Source organism: Microtus pennsylvanicus, chromosome 11 (genome assembly GCF_037038515.1).
Source record: "Microtus pennsylvanicus isolate mMicPen1 chromosome 11, mMicPen1.hap1, whole genome shotgun sequence".
NCBI classification, from domain to species: domain Eukaryota; kingdom Metazoa; phylum Chordata; class Mammalia; order Rodentia; family Cricetidae; genus Microtus; species Microtus pennsylvanicus.
The window spans coordinates 67495180-67504815 of NC_134589.1; positions in this window are offsets into that span (position 1 = coordinate 67495180).

The following is a 9636-nucleotide window of genomic DNA, read 5'->3' on the forward strand; positions in this document are numbered from 1 at the left end:
TTCTCTTCTCTCTCTCTCTCTCTCTCTCTCTCTCTCTCTCTCCCTCTCTCTCTGTACCCCCCCCTTCACCCTTCCTCCTCCATAACCCCCTGAATAAACATTCAACCTCACCCTGCACGTCGTGTCTATCCATTTTTCTGTCTTCTGCCTGCCCGCCATGTGTCTCCCTGCCTGGAACCAGCCACTGCTCTGGGACCAGCAGCTGTCTCTGCCTGGGACTGGCTGCTCCCAGAGCCCGCTGCCTGCCACCACATGGCTGCCGCCACCATTTGGAACCTACAGCATTTCTGCTGCCTACTGCTGCGGGGATCTTGCAGCATTTTTAAAAAAGAATAACAAGAGGTAATGGGAGTGGGCATGGCTTGTCCCTTAAAGCAACAGGAAAGCACAACAAGGGGTATCTGTACAGGGTCAGGATGAGGCAAAAACCAAGAACTTGAGCTTGAAATAAGTAGCCACACAACAGCTGATACATTCTCAGGAGCAAGGGGCTTGGCACAGGAGGTCCTGGGGAGGGACAACAAGGATATGAAGTCTGTGATTTGGGTTATGACAGCAGAAGGCTGGTGGCCTATGAAAGGAGAGGGGACAACAGGGGAGTCAGAGCAGGTCAGGTTAGGAGCAATGAAGGGGATCTGTGCCAGGCAGTCAACCCTCAGTGTCTTTTCCTTCCTTCTTCCCTTCCTTCCTTTTTTCCTTCTTCCTTTCTTTCCTCTTTATTAATTTAGTGTGTGTGTGTGTGTGTGTGTGTGTGCATGCTCATGTGTGTGCATGTATATAAGTGTGAGCACAGGAGTGTGGGCATGTACAGACTAGAGGGAATCATTGGATATCTTTCAAAATTGTCCCCTGAAGTATTTGTTTTTATTTTTTTTTAATGTTTGTCTTTGGAAAGGGATGCACGCTACAGCACATGTGTAAAGGGCAGAGAACAACTTGATGAAGTTCATTTTCTCCTACCAAGCGTGCCCCTGGACTTGAACTCAGATTATCAGGATTGGCACTGAGCACCAGCTAGCCATCTGCCTTATCTTTTGACATACACTCTTACACTTAACCTGGAGCTCTCAGCCCACTCCAGGGATCTTCCTGTCTCTGCCTGCCCAGCCCTGGGATTATAGACATGCTCCACAGGGCCCAGCTCTTCTAGGTAGGTGCTAGTGATGTTAGCAGCTGCACATGAATCACCTGCTATTTTAATTATTATCTGTGTCCCAGAGCCCCTCAGTCAGTGCCCCACTGGCCACTCAGGCCAAGGCCTGAAGGGGCTTCTGGTCCCACAGGCCCAGCTCTGCTGTGGACATGATATGTAGGTTTAAGTTAAGTCTATATCATTCTATTTATCAATAAGACTTGGGAGTCAAAGGCTGGGGTGAAAACTTTCTAGCTCAGAGAGATTGAGCAGCAACTAGATGACTTGCTTTTTAGCAGTTTTTTTCTACTAGCCAATGTCTCTTCACAGCTGTTGTTCCTTTCTCATTAGTATTTTAAAAATTTAAAGTTGAGCTGGAAAGATGGCTCAAGGCTGGAGATATGACCCAGAGGCTAAGAGCACTGGCAGCTCTTCCAGAGGTCCAGACGTCAAGTCCTAGTAGCCATGTGGTGACTCACAATCATCTATAATGAGATCTGGTGCCCTCTGAATATACTCAGGCAAAATCCTTTCTATATAATAAATAAATAAATCTAAAATTTTAAAGTTAAAAAGCACTGTGTAATCTATCTCTAGGGGTCATTATTATCCCTTTCTGTTTATTAAGTATATCTTTTAAAGCAAATTTTATCTTTCTATAACTGTTTGTTCTGTAGGATTGTGTGGTATATGGTAATATGTGTTATGTTGTAATATGCAAAATGTTTCATTTTACTAGAGACATAAGCCGAAGCATTATCAGTCTTAATTTGTACAGGTATCTCCATGATAGCCTTGACATCTAAGAAATGTGTAATTACAGAATCAGACTTTTCACAACTTAAAGAAGTTGCCCGTTGAAATCCTGAATCTATGATATGGTACACATATTTTGATTTTCCAAACTCACAAAATGAAACACATTATTTGCCAAATTTCATTTCTTGGGCTACTTGCAGGTAGTGGAGTTTGGTTATACAAACAGGATATTTCCTTTTAATTTCCTTGACCTGTTGCCATGTGATAGACAAATCTTTCATCAAATTTTGCTGTTAACATGGTGTTTGTTGTGAAATTCTGAGGCTTCTAGAACATTTCCTGCCAATAGCTAATCGGTTTCATCATCACCTTGTGCTAGAGGGCCACGGAGATACATATGAAATGCATGTGTTACATACAAGGATGATTTCTATTTATGATTACTTGTTGTAGTTGAATAAATAACAAAATTAATTCTGAATCATCTGGAATAAGTTCAGCAGTTTTAATACATAAAACAACTCTTTCTGCATACTGAGAATCAGTAAATATATTCAGAGGTTCTGTAAAATCTAATAATACTATGAGAATAGCATATAATTCTGGTTTTTTTTTAACTGAACCATAACATCTTTGAGCAACTTTGCTTAGTTTTCCTGACTATAACCTGCCTTGCCTGATTTATTTGTATTAGTATAGAATGTAGGTGCTCCAGAAATTAGTTTTCCCTTTATTATATGAGGGATAATCCAATTAGTTCATTGTATAAACTGAAGTTTCTTTCTTTTGGGATATTTGTTGCTAATCTCTCTTCAAAAAATTACAGCAAGCCCTTTGCCAGAGTTCATTTCTGCCCATAATGAGGCAATTTCAGCATTTATAAATGATACCACAATTTCTGTTGGTCTGTTCCTGATAATTGACATAGTCTCAATTTTCTTTTAAGAATCAATTCAGAAACCTTTTACATAGGTCTTTAATTGATTCAAAAGTTAACTTTATTGGCTAGTTTCAGGAGTGTCCGAGTGTGATCAGAATACCCCACAACATGCTAGGGATTTGGATCACTTTCTCATTCTTTCATGGCAGGCACTTTACTCACTCATCCTTCTCCCCAGACCCAGCACAAACACCAGCCCCTCAAATCCCTGAGGATAAGATCTCTGAGAGCCTCTTCTGTGAGAGAGGGGCAGTGCCCCAACTCTGGTGCTGCTTTCCACAGTCCTCCCTCTTCCCGGGCAGGGAGGAGAGGGCCAGGTCAAGGGTAGGTCGGAGCTAAGGTGTGTCAAGTCAACAACCAATAGAGAACTCCCTGTCTGTTTGGGTCCACACCCCTCGTGCTAGCAGGCTCTACAGGAAACTGCTGACATTAGGTCTGGGATAACATTTGTACTAAGACCTCAGGTCTGAAGGCCTTTGAGTTTCACTGAAAACTGATCTGTCTCAAAACAGGCGGAGTTCCAGGTTAGGTCCTGAAAGGGAGGACTTGGTGGAAGGACAGAAACAGCAGGACTAAAATAGCTGCATTCCAGAGGCATTTGTTGGGGTTTTTCTTTGAAGCCAGATTTTAACCCAACAGATTTTTATTTAAAAAATTCTGTCTGTGCCTACACTTTATCCTCCATGCTCTGGGAAAGAATCTAGATGCTTGGGATGGTAAAAGTTCAGGTTGGAAATTAATTTTCACACTGATTGCAGAAACTGAATTCTTCTCAAAGCTGTACAGAGTCTCCTTCTGGGCTTCTCTTAACCCTCCCCAGGCTTGCCAGAGTCTTAGGTTGTACAAAAGGCCAGCCAAACTCTCCAAAGCAACACAGATGCAGAGGAAGTGGCACTCAAGATCAGGGTCAATGACCTCCCGCACCCCAGCTTTCTCCCAGACTCCATGTCATTCTCAGGCACAGCACCATAACCTGCCCCACAGACTTCTGGGTAAAATGGCAACAGTTCCCTCCTTCATCGTCTATAAAGAACTGCTTCTCTGTTTTCTACGGGAAAACCTAACCACCTCCTGTCTCGACTGATTCATCAATTCAGTATTTGCCAGTGCTTCTAACATCAACACCCCACCCCCAACCCCTGCTATTCCACGCTAAGACAGTTCTTTAGACAGGCTTAAAGCTTGCCTCCTCTGGTTCCTATGTTTCCCTTCAGTAAGGGTACAACTGATGGCAGCTTCTACAGCTTTGACTCACAGGAATCTCAGATTTCTTTGAAATTGAACTACACCAGTTATGTAGCTTTTATCAGCCATGTATTTATTTTTCACTTATCTTCTAATGTATTTATCTTTTTATATTGAGGATCAAACCACATGTTTCCTGCATACAACTGTATTGAATCTACACTACAGGCCTTAAATGCTTTTAACTTGAAATGTAACTTTATCCTTGTCTATTTGAACGGAATAGAAAAGACAAAGTTCAAAAACAAAAATTTTATTTTTTGTGTCGTAGCAGCAGGAGTGTGAGACCCCTGGTCACACTGTGTCACTATACAAGAGACAGAAAAAGATGAGTGTCTGTGCCCAGCTCTCTTTCTCCTTTTCCCCCATCAATAAGAAATTTACTTATTTTCTGGGCAGTGGTGGTTCACACCTTTAATCCTAGCACTCAAGTGTTAGAGGCAGGTGGATTCTTGTGAGATGGGAGCCAGCCTGATCTACCAAGCAAGTTCCAGAACAGCCAGGACTACACAAAGAAACCGTGTCTCAAAAATAAAATGAAAGGAAAGGAAGGGAAAGGAAAGGAAAGAAAGAAAAAACAAGTTTACTTATTTTTTTAAAAAATCCAATGTTGGCATTGTCCAGAAAATTTTAACAGGTTTATTTATAATTATTGTAAAGTTGAAATGAGTTCCCTGAAACATTTTGCTTGCATTATTGCTTTACATCTTGCATTTATATTAAAATTTCACACACAAATGAAAATGGCAAAACTGCCAATACCTGATTTCTGTCCCCTATTTTTCCACTTGGAATCATATACTTAGGTAACTCTTGATGCCATAGGAAAAAAAATCTCTAAGATTCAGAACTACTGATAATAGGAGGAAGACAGAAAAATTATTTTTGAGAATAAAATGTTTCTTCTCATAGTGGACTCTTTTTTAATTTATTTATTATGTATACAATTTCCTTCTGCATGTACACCTCCATGCCAGAAGAGGGCACCAGATTGCATGGCAAATGGTTGTGAACCTCTATGTGGTTGCTGGGAATTGAACTCAGGACCTCTGAAAGAGCTGCCAGTGCTCTTAGGCTCTGAGCCATCTCTCTAGCCCTTCATAGCAGACTCTGAAGCACGTCACCCACATATGTGGCATGTTAGCTAGATATCTTTTGGCATAATTGTTACATGTTTGGCATGGATAGCACACAGGTTGGTAGCTTAACAACAGCCAACCAGATAGGCCACATTTGCCTCCTCCAACACGCTTACAGCTGCACTCTAAAGGCCCAGATCTGTTTTGAAGACCTGAGCAATTTCTTGCACCCAACACTAGAAGGGAGAATCGGAAGGTCAGTGGATGATTTCTGATAGAGTCTGATTTGTTGTTGTTGATGCTGTTTTGGGTTTTGTTTTTGTTTTGTTTTTCAAGACAGGGTTTCTCTGTGTAGCTTTGTCTCTGTGTAGCTTTGGAATTTGTCCTGGAACTTGCTCTGTAGACCAGGCTGGCCTCCAACTCACAGAGATCCACCTGCCTCTGCCTCCCGAGTGCTGGGATTAAAGGTGTGCACCATCACTGCCCAGCTAGAGTCTGATTTTCTAGCGTCATAGCACCAAGTCTGTAAACATGAGGTTTCCTTACCCCTCCAGTAGAGCTCGCACTCTTGAGAGTGGGTTTTGTAGCCAGTTGTTTTCAGGGTGCTTTACCTCCTATGGATTTGCAGGTTGTCTGCTTTGTATGAGCCATGGTATGGGCACCTCCTTACTTACCCCTTCTCCTTCAGCTGGAGCTCTGCTAGTGAGAGGCAGCGCTGGCATTACACTGGCACTGTTGGCTGTGAATGCCCTTTCTCCTTTGTATTCGGTCCTGCTCCCTATCCCATATCCTGGCACCACCCACGATTAGAGTGAATCATTCCTCCTCAGTTAACCTAATCTAGAAACTTACTCACAAGTATACCCAAAGCCTTGTTTCCTCGGTGGTTATAAAGCCCAGCACCTTGACAAGAAATATTAATCTTAATCAGGGGACTTAGCATCGAGGAACCCACACTCCCTCCCCATTGTGATACTGGACACACCCCCTCAGCCCATCCTAGGAACATGAGTCTATGGGAAAGAGGAGGAGAACAGATCTGGTGAGCAGAGCTGGAAGTCATCACTGCCGTAGGTCTTTTTTCCAGGTGAGCCCAGAGAATGCAGAGTAGATTCTAGAAAAAGCTAGAACTCCATGATAAGAGGATGCTGTGCTAGAATCCTGACCCAAGCGACAAGGCCATCTCTGAAGACCCGCTGCTAGTGACCTGCTGTGTACTGGCTGCACAGGACAGAAACCAACTGCCAACACATCCTTCCCCAGCACTGCCAACTGCACGCGCCCTTGAGCCTTTGCACTGGTCACTGGGTGTGTGTCCAGTGCCGGGGCGGCCACTGCAGGGACAGCAGACCAGCTCCTTCCCTGCCGTCCCATCAGCGAGCACTGTCTGCCTGGGGAGCATCAGCTCCAGTGCTGACCGCCAGCCCTGGGAAGATCCAGAGGCAGCTGGCTTCTAGGTGTCACATCCAAGGGTTCAAGGACAGGAGTGCGTCCTGACAGCCGGAAGTGCCACTGTTGTCTCCTAGGCCAGTGTCTGTTCACAGTTGTGGACAAGCGTCCCACACCCAGACTCCACACAGTGTCTCAAAAGAGCCACTTCTTGTCTCCTGGACAGGACCGTCTGTCTGTGTCTCCCACTGGCCTCTTATTCTGAAGATGCAGCATTCTCGGAAGGCATTGGTAGGGCCCTTGTCATGCATACGTGGGTTCAATTACTCCATCCTGAGGAGCATATCTTCAGGTGGAGTTTGTATTCAGAAAAGAACCTTTCCTGGCTTGCTTTGTCTCTTATTTCACTGGCATTTGAAAGATTACTTAATTTTTTTAATTTTGTGTATATGGGTGTTTTGTCTGTGCACCATATGATGCAGTGCCTGGGACAGCCAGGAGAGGGCCTCAGATCCCCTGGAACTGAAGTCACAACAGTTGTTGGTGACCATGTGGGGCCAGGAATTGAACCCTGGTCTTCTGGAGGAGCAGCCAGTGCTCTTAATCTACTAATCCTGGAAAGACAGCTTTGTGAGAGTTAGATATTATGCTGATTTATATGGAAGTTTCCAATGGAACCCAGGCTGAGGGTCAGTAAGGAAGGGCAGGCCACACTCCACACAACTCTGTGCCTGAGAGAAGCTCCAGGTTGGTTACTTTTCCTATTGCTGTCACAAAATGCCTGACAAGGAAGGAACCCCTGGCTCACGGGTTGGGGGTACAGCCCATCACTGCAGGGAGGCCATGGGAGCAAGGACTGGAGGCTGCTGGCCACACTGTGTCCACAGACAGGAAGCAGAGAGCACGGAGAGCTGGCGCTCAGCGCATTGTCTCCTTTTATTCAGTCCAGCTGTGTCAGGTGTCTTTCCACCTCAGCTAACACAGTCCAGAGCTTGTCACGAGCTTGCCCAGAGGTTGACTCCTGGGTTATTCGAGATGCTGTCTACTTGATCAACTTGATCAATACAAGCACCTGGGTATACAAGAGTAGAGCTGTGTTCTGCAGGAAGAGAAACCACTGTCATCACCATCAGCGAGTGTCCTTGTCCCTTTCCTCCCCTGCTAAGCTAATGGGTTTATCTGAAAAGAAGCTGGTGGCAGGGAATGCTCTTAAGACACATGTTATTCTGTGTCCTCATTGTTCCCAGCTCGAGTTGTCACTTTGGCCTAAGGATTCTGTGTTTCTGACAAAAAAAAAAAAAAACATTGTATTGAACTTTACACCTTATGATTCTATCAGAGGCAGAAAGAGAAATGGCAGCAGTCACAGAGTCCACACAAGATAAGAGGTATCTGCCTGGGGACCATAGCAGGGACCTCTGATCCTTAGTCCCCAGAACCATTGCCGAGCCCTGCCCATTCTTAGTTACAAGAGTTTTCATTGGCTGCCCTTCCAGAGGTCCTGAGTTCAATTCCCAGCAACTACCGGGCTCACAACCATCTGTAATGAGATCTGGTGCCCTTTTCTACCATGCTGGCAGAAACTGTACACTTAATAGATAATAAATCTTTAAAAAGAGAGAAAGAAAGTTCTTCTGTCACCCATGGACTGGCCCAAGTGCTACTGGTGATGGGCACATTGTACCAAGGACAAAGCTGCCCCAGGCAAAGGGCAGCCAGAGGCCAGCACTAATGAGATGAAGGCTTAAGAACAGATTTTAATTTTCCTATTTAAAAAAAATGAGTTCTTAGTTCTTACCCAAACAGCTCATTCTTTAGGGTAAGACTTGTAAAAGCATCAGCCAGTAGACTGGGGTGGGAAGTGGCTATGTTTAGGCAGCTATGTATTTGCTGCCTGTTCAGAATGAGGCAGACTCCAACAGTATGCCACCCATTACCTCTGAAGAAAACCTACAGAGACTGTAGTGTGCAGCCTCCACCAGTGTCCAACATAATCAGCTCAGCTTGAGATGTTGCTCCAAGTATCAAGGCAATTTGAAACCACAGACCCCTGGCCCCAAGAAGAGTAGGCTGAGAAGGGAGAGGCACCTGGACAAAACCACCGCTGTGATTTGGGATTTTTTTTTAATGCCCCAAATTCCCATTAAAAAGCTAGGCAGTGAATGATCACAGATGTGAGTGTGTGTGTGTGTGTGTGTGTGTGTGTGTGTGTGTGTTAGAGCACAGGGGCAGCAGTGACAAAGGGGGCTATAAATGGACTATGCAGAAATCTCTACAATGTCAAACTGATCAAATGTTAGAAAGCCAAGGTCATTGATGACTTTGACCCTACAGGAAGGAAGGAAAGAACCCCAAGCAGGTAGAGAGGGCCAGCAGTTCAAAGTCACCTTTTACTAGGTGGTAAGATTGAGGCCAGCCTAGGCTACATGAGGCCCTGAAGGAAAGATAGGGAAGGAAAGCAGAGGAGAGAAAAGAGGAGGGAGGGAAAGAAGGGAGGGAGGGAGGGAGGGAGGAAGGAAGGAAGGAAGGAAGGAAGGAAGGAAGGAAGGAAGGAAGGAAGGAAAGAAGGAAGGAAGGAAGGAAGGAAGGGAAAAAGAGGACATTGCTAAGCATAACCTGGCAAAGAAAACAAGATTGAACCAGGAGAGTAGCTACTAAGAGAGAGAAACACAAATTAGGAGTTCTGTGGATAAACTGTTGGGAGCACAAAGGCCTTTGCATCCACAGTCCACTGGGGAAACCGATAACAATCACACGTGGTGGTCTCCTCAGAGGAAGAAGTGCCTATTTTCCTCCTAGGAGGCTGAGAGTGGCAGTTGCTAACGACCTGGTGAGCCAGAATGTTTATCCCAGACTCTCCCTCCCTAGACCTTTAGCTTAGCTTTCTCAGTCAATAGAATCTATCCTTAGGGGAGATGTCAAATGTATCATATATCTTTATATCATAGATGCTCTCTCAGTCAGAGAACCACAGCAGATCCTGGACCCTTAAGCTATGTGGAACCCTCTTCATGGTCACATGAACTTTGAGCTGAGTTTCAATGTAGTTATGCCTACTTGGGCACCCAGATGGCATCACACCACTATAGTTG